This window comes from Cibotium barometz, chromosome 38 (genome assembly GCF_041138505.1).
Source record: "Cibotium barometz isolate CiBa-2024 chromosome 38, ASM4113850v1, whole genome shotgun sequence".
NCBI classification, from domain to species: Eukaryota; Viridiplantae; Streptophyta; class Polypodiopsida; order Cyatheales; family Cibotiaceae; genus Cibotium; species Cibotium barometz.
In genome coordinates, this window is record NC_141083.1 from 10,559,794 (window position 1) to 10,567,873 (window position 8,080).

Here is an 8,080-nt window from a genome sequence, read left to right on the forward strand (position 1 = left end):
AAGTAAGATTACTGTGAGCGACAGGTAAAAGTTACGACTTATATAAAGGAAGGAGTTAGTGTAACCTAGAAGCCAACGGTATCTTGCCACTGACGTTTTACCGTCTTTCCATGATTTGGGTTTGGCACATATTTCTATGAAATACATTAAGAACTTTGAGATGAGGAGGTAAAAGAAGCTTGTAGGCTAAGTCATCTACTTTCATTGAATTCAGATATAAGGCTCACAATATCTGGGGGATAAGTTCTTATACTCCCCAAGAGATAAAGAACTTCTTTTGGGCCATACTCGAATGAAAACCAAAACCTTGGTATCCAAAACACCAATTTTCACTTCTGAACTCATTGTTCTGAATCCTTAAAACAGCGTGACTCCTGAGAAGTATTCTAGGGAAAGGGTCTTCCTTTTTTTTAAACAGAATCTTTCTTTTATTTTTGAGAGGGAATAATTATAAGATCAAAAAGGGAGATTCTTACTCCTGTATACCTCGAAGGCTGGGGAGGAATCTTACATTCTACCCCACTTAAAAAAGTGCGAGATGTCCTCATCTCACCAAGTAGAGGACAACTCTTTTTCTTAAGATCCAATTTATTCTAGGGTTCCTTATATTCTGGTCAACCCAACAGAATACGGGGATAAATATCCCTTATATAGAACTCATCATTAAATAACAATTCATTTCAGATCATGTCATTCATATCTTTAACACGATAATGGTCCATCAGATCGAAAATTTTTCTTTCTGAACATTCCTCCACGGGAATTTCAGTCAAGCAAGTTTTCAATTTATCATCCCTTAACTTGATATACCGAGTCAAGTGTTAACAGTAGCACTTTGACAGCACAATCCACTAATCTCATAGTGATTTGCTGAAATCATTATCATCATTTATCATTACAGGGACTCATCCCATTCATCCTCATTATGGTTTTGCTCAAGTTATTATATTTCAACTAAATTTCAAAAATCATCATTTTTCAATCAGAATCCCAATCAATTCATCAGTTCCCAAACAGAATTTAAAATCATATCAACCACATTCGAATTCATCAACTGGATAGCATTAACGATGAGGAAGACAAAGATGGGGATTTGGATTCAAAGGGGTGCCGCAAGTTTGTGGCAGATCATATAAAGGATTGTGACATGATTCTATCCAGGCTTGAAGAAGTGAATCTTACTTTATCTGGGCTGAAATCAATGTTTGGAGTTGGTGAAGTGCTAATAGTGGGACATCTTTGTAGTACTAGTGGACGCCGACCTTGTCCAGCCAAGATAGATCAGGGGATTTGGATTCAAAGGGGTGCCGCAAGTTTGTGGCAGATCATATAAAGGATTGTGACATGATTCTATCCAGGCTTGAAGAAGTGAATCTTACTTTATCTGGGCTGAAATCAATGTTTGGAGTTGGTGAAGTGCTAATAGTGGGACATCTTTGTAGTACTAGTGGACGCCGACCTTGTCCAGCCAAGATAGATGCAATACAAAGAATGAAGGAAACATGCATTAATGTTACAGAGCTGAGGAGATTTCTTGGAGCATGTGTCTTTTATGTTATTTGGATCCCACATTATGCACATGTAGCAGATCCTCTTTATCAACTTTTGAGGAAAAATCAAAAATTTCTGTGGAGTGCAGTACATATTAAAGCTATGCGGAAGCTGAAATATTTGCTCCAATCATCACCCACTTTGAGAAAGGCAGATTATGAGTGTGGCAGACCTGTGATTGTTACAGTTGATACTAGTCCTACTGGGATAGGATGGGCAGTAGGGCAAGATGATGAGGATGATCATAGGTATGTAATTAGATTTGGAGCAAAGGTATTAAGCTTTCGGCAACGGAAGTATCCACAGATCAAGAGAGAGTTATGGGGGATAGTCACTGCTCTAAAATGTGAAAAAGAATATCTTATTGGGGCATCTGTACTTGTGGAAACTGATTGCTTGCCACTTCTTGGGATGATAGCAAGTTGTACGACTCCAGATATTGCTATGCTTAGGTGGATTGCTTATATCAAGTCACTAAATCCTGAGTTTGAGCATATTGCAGGAAAAGATAATCCAGTTTGCAGATATGCTATCAAGAGCCAGGTATGAAGATGAGAAAGAGATGATTAGTGACATTGATGATGTGGGTACAAAGTTCTATACTACAGCATATGCAAAAGGGGATCATATTTGCCTATCAAATGCACTTGAGTCTTTTATTGAGGAAATATATGAAGGAGATTGGTTGCTTATTGGTCAATATTTGAGTACTCTGACAAGGCAAGAAAATTGGTCTGACTCAGAATTTAAGAGGATCCGCAAAAAAGCATATGGTTATTTCCTAAAGGATGGGTATCTCTGGAAGCATCCTAAGCAGAGGAATGCTATGCTACAGAGAGTCATATGTGATAAAGAGACTCAAGGAAAGCTTGTGAAAGAATTCCATGAGAGTCTCTGGGCTGGACATAGAAGTGTGTGGGCCACCTTTACCAAAATAAAGGAAAAATATTGGTGGAAAGGAATGTACAAGGATATTTCCCAATATGTGGAAACATGCATGGTATGCCAAATGTACTCAAATGTGCGGCATCGTGATGGCTTGCAACCAACCTACCCACCTGCCATGCACTACAAATGGGTAGTGGATCTAGTTACAATGCCTTTGGGAATTTGGCAGATGCGGTATATAGCACTTGCAAGAGAAGATTTGACAAATCAGGTAGAAGGGCGTGCTCTTAGAACAAAGAGTACGGAAACAGTATGCAAATTTCTCTTGGAAGATGTGATCTGCCGATATGGTTGTGTTGGGAAAATAACAGCTGATAGGAGTGAGCTAGATGTTGAAGAAGCAAGGGAATTCTTCTCTAGAATTGGTATCAAACTGTCCCTAACATGTGCCTACAATCCTGAGGGCAATGGAAAAAGTGAGCGAGGACATCCTCCAATCATTAAAGCTTTGGCTAAGGCATGTAGAGAAAGAATGAGAGAGTGGCCAAAGCTGCTACCATATGCCTTGTGGGCTGACCATACAACTCATAGCTCAGTGACAGGATACATGCCTGCAGAATTAATGTATGGTCAGAAGCCAGTGATGCCAGTTGAAGAAGTAATTCTAACTTGGAATGTATTGCCCTGGGTGGAAGGATTGAGCAGAGATGACCTCCTTGCATTGCGAATAAGACAGTTAGAGAGGAGGCCTGGAGATATAGAGCTTGCTAAAGCTCGCTTGAAAGATGCAAGGTTGAAAAATAAAGAAAGATTTGACAGTAGACACAGACTCCGGCCAAAACCTATTGAAGAAGGTGATTGGGTTCTAATGTATGATAGTAGTCTTGACAACCAATTCACCGTTCAAAGAAAATTTGCAAAAAGATGGTTTGGCCCTTACATTGTCAAGCATGTGCATGGAAATGCCACGTATACTCTGTGTGAGCTTGATGGAACAGAAATAAAGAATCTTGTATAGCAGGCAAAAGGGTCAAGATATTTAAAAGAAGGCATGATAGTGATCCTTTTGATTCACAGGAGACTCAGGATGAGAGGCTTGACAGTGGCAGTATGGATATGGTTGAAGAGGAAGAGGATGATCTTCCTGACAATGCAGAAGATGAAGACGACATCCAGCTATATGTAGATCTTGATGATGATTTGGCACATACCAGAGGATGTGCAGGTTTAGAGGGGGTGGATGTCGTGCCATGGCACGTCTATGGTGTGAAACCGTGCATGTGAGGCCATCAAATACACATCCAGATGCATGAGGTTATGTGCCATGACGAGTCATTATATGATGCCATGTACATATGTTCATATTGTAAATGAGGTTCAATAAGACAAGCTGAGGCTGAGCCAGATCTAGGAGTTTCTGTATATGAGTGTGGAGGGTGATGGTTCTGCTGTTACTCAGAGCCATGGGTAAGCTAGAAACATCCAGTTATATATGATGGTATGAGTGGCACGCCAAAGGGATAAGTTAATGATGTTAATGGCTTCCCATGTGCATAATGTGTGGTAGCTTTTAAATGGTATCGATTGGGTCAAATCAGTGAATACCTCTTATGGAATGCAAACATGAGGGTATCCCAATGCACAAAGGAATGTATTTATGAAGACATGGGAAAATACTTGAATGAACAATTGGGGAGTCTATAAATCACATGGCCAATATGATGATTTATACACTACGGAGGCATCAAGAGTAATAGAGATTCAATGGACATTACAGTGCCGAAGAATTTATTGAATGCCGGGGAATAAAAATTAAATGAAGTGCCTTGCATTGAGAACTTTACCTTAATGCTAAGGTTAGAAGTAATGCACTAAGGGTGGCAGCGTACGTGGAAAAGAAATATATTTCTTTTATTTGGAATTTTCTAGATAGTATGGAAGAGAAATGCGAGCGCAGCTTTTGCAAATGGAAATTTCCGCATGGATAGCTGCAAAAGGTGGTGTAAGCACGATTTCCCCGCGGGAAAAAGTGAGAAAAACCAGAGGCAGACGGCGGCGAGAACGGGAGAGAGAAAAAATTCTGCAGAAAAGGAGAACCAGTGCCCATTCGACCAGTTTTTTTTATTTCAAGAATACAAATACTGTTTGTGCCTTGTAGGTGTTAGAATTAAAGGGTAAATTGAGTATTACATGATGATATACTTTTTGGAAAAACCACTTTCAAAATCGGCGCTGAAGCGATGCTGCTCCCCGCGTTTCTCCTTTGCATAATCAGCATTGAAGCGACTTTTGAGACAAGCAAAAATAAAAAAACAAAGTGTAAAACCACTCGTGCATTCAGATAAGTTTTTTTTTCTACTACTTTATTGGATTTAGGAAAAGGGTAAGACCCATAAATCCTTGAAGGATTTGGAAATGAGAGAAGCTTGGTGAACAAGCTAATGGTTTTCTTTTAGAACTTGATGTTTTGTGGAAAAAGGTATCCTCTTAGCACATTTAAATCACGGGAAATTGGTCTTGCTTCTGCTTGATTGAATTCTGGAAGTCATGAGCATGTTATGCCATCTTTTGCTTGTGAGATGTTAGAATATTAAGGCAGGTTTTCAAGTGACTAAGAGCTTCTTGAAATGATGATTTTGATGGCACTGGATGTAAAGAATGTAACTGGTCACATGTATATTGGAAAAATTTGAAGGTTTTGTTATGCTTACATGTGAATGGTTCAAAGGATTTGGAAAAAGGAGTCAGAGAGAAAAGGAACAAACACTTGGTATGCAATTTTGTGCAATCATCAGAATGAATTCAAGGATGTATTGAGATGATTCGACACATGTATATGTCATTGAAAATGGTGATATTCAATACTCCTTGGGAAATTTTGTGCGTGAGTTTCCTTGTTAGATTTGACATTCACTCTCACAGCTAGAAGTCTCGTACTTTCCTGGCTATACCGCACACTTCACGACAACTTTGGTGAACCCGACGTGAAACTGCTGGGGTGAGAGTGTGGTGAAATATACAGGGAAGCTATGGCTGAGAATTCTGAGGGTCAGGGGGTTCATTTTGACCCCGGAGTTATGCAGATGTTTCAGATGTTTACCATGTACATGCAACAGCAACAAGCTGCTGAGAGGGGACAAATTTCCACGACCAAAGCATTACAATCAATTGTGAAAAAGGTGGATCAATTTGATGGGAAGGACATTACAAAGTACCTACGCAATTATATAAAGGAGATGGAGCTAAACAGGGTGACTGAGGAAGATATGGTTCGAAGTTTCGAGCTGGTATGTGTTCCTGAAATAAGAGAGCGCATAAGAGGATTGCAGACAGCACATGGTGGCAGAAATTGGGAGGAGTTCAAGCTTGCTTTAAAGGATGAATATTTCATGGAGGATTCTGAGCGAGTGACCAAACGAACTTTCTTGGAATGGGTCACAAAACCTAAAATGGGAATTTCTGCCACAGAATTGCTAAGAGAGTTTGAGAAGCGCTATGCCCAGCTGTCAAGGATAGAGCGTGCAACTTTGGACAGAGAAAAAACAGAGCTCTTCTTACAAGCAGCTGGGAAAGATCTCCAGGAGAAATTGGAAATCCTCCTTGAGGATAAGGATACAGAGCAGGGATTAAAGAGTAATTGGAATGATGTTGAGGATGCAGTCACTATGTTAACAAAGCGGCAGCGGAGGAGGGATAAAATGGTGATGGGCTCAGCAACCCCCATAACTGCTGTCACCCCTGAGAATCTATCTAAACCAACTGCTACAATTCCCAAGATAGATGGGCCGATGGATGAGCTTATCAAGGGTATGCGTGACTTAAAATTGAAGATGTCCAGGATGGAAGAAAAAGGTCTATGCAAAGACCTCAAAGCAAAGAAGGGTTTACATATAGATGCATATGGTGTGATGACCGAGAGCATGCAAAGAAGGATTGTGCTAGCTATAAAGAAGCTCTTAAAAATCAACTTGTGTTTTTCAAAGATGGGAAAATCCATCTTACAGAGACTGGTCTTCCATTGAGTACAAACTTTGGGAAAGGAGGGATGAAAAAGCTGGTAGAGGATATGGCTGCTAGTCATGCCATTTCTATGGTTGAGGCAGCAACCTATGGATTAAAGGTTGGTCAACTAAAGCAGGGATTTGAGAATGATGAGGATTATAAGAATGAGGATTTTTGGCCATCAACAATGGAATTAATTGCGTCAAAGAAAGTGTCAAAGCAAGCTTTGCATGAGGCAGGTGATTGTATACGTCTTGAGACTGGCTGGGAGGAGCCTGTGGATTCTTTATCCATTCATGCCTATATTGCCAAATGCCAAAATAATGAGGCACAGGTAGAGGAGAAGCGTAAAAGGGAAAATGAGGAAGGAGGGCCATCAAAAAGAGTTACACGTGGAAGTGAAAAGAAGGATCCTGGGCCATCACATATGCCTCCACAGCATAGCAGACCTCCACAGGATGTTTCAATGGAAGAAGTGCCAGCAAAAATGAAGGAGAAGGGTAAAGGGAAAAGTCCACTCTATAAGCTTCAATCTGATATTGAAGTTGCAACAGATCTCAAAAAGGTACTTGAAGAAAGGATTCTAAACAGCAGGGTGGAATTCACACTAGGGGAAGTCTTGGGGATTGCAAAGAAAGAATTTCATGATGAGATAATTGATATTATACGAAGAAAAGGGCAGTCCATAATTGAATCTATTCCATCACAAGGGGAGGCAAGCACTTCCAAGACTCATGGAGTACAGGTACAGAAAAAGGAAGAGAGAGAAAATGTGGTAGAATGTAATCACTCTGCTGATGGGGCACGACAAGTGCGCTTTGTGGAAGAGGATGATGAAAAAGAAGTTCTTACAAAGAGTCATTACTCCAGGAGCCATTGGGCAAGAGCAACCACTGAAACCCTTGTCAAGATAGGTGATTTGGAAGAGCCATATGTCGCTCTAATTGATCATGGGTCTGAAATAAATCTTATGGCTAAAAATCTCTACAACAAATGTAAGTGGCCGATGGATGTGGATCATGGGTGAATGATTAAAGCAGCTAATAACTCATCTGGAGAGCTTTATGCAGCATGTCCAAATGTAAGGGTAACTATAGGGGATGTGAAGGATGATCAGAATTTCTTTGTTCAGGAGATGTCATCGTATCCCCTTATCCTTGGGCAACCCTACATTACAGCTGTAAGGATGGAAACAAAGGTTTTGGATGATGGTTCAGCATATGCAAGAATAAGGAGTAAAGATGGCAAAAAAGCTGTTCAGTTTTTGACAGTTTGCATTAATCATGAAAGGAATCGTGAGTCTCTTCGGGCACAGTCACTCCCAAAGATAAACAGAGTTCATGAATTACAGGGAGATGAGGGATTTTGGCCAGGTGCCATTGTAAAGCGGGATTCCAATGGTACAAGGGGAAATGAGTTCTCGCAGGACTCAATCAATGTAAATAGCTTTTCAGCAAATTTTCAGGGATTCTCCAGCTATGGGTCACTGGTTTTTGTAAAAAGCAAGGATTTGAAGCGTGGCATGCAAAAACATATACAAAATGAACAAAAAAGTTTTGAGCAGTGTGGTCTTTTGGAGAAGAATGAGTTTATTTCAGGGGTGCTTGATGAGGTGTCATTTGTAGATACTATGGATGTG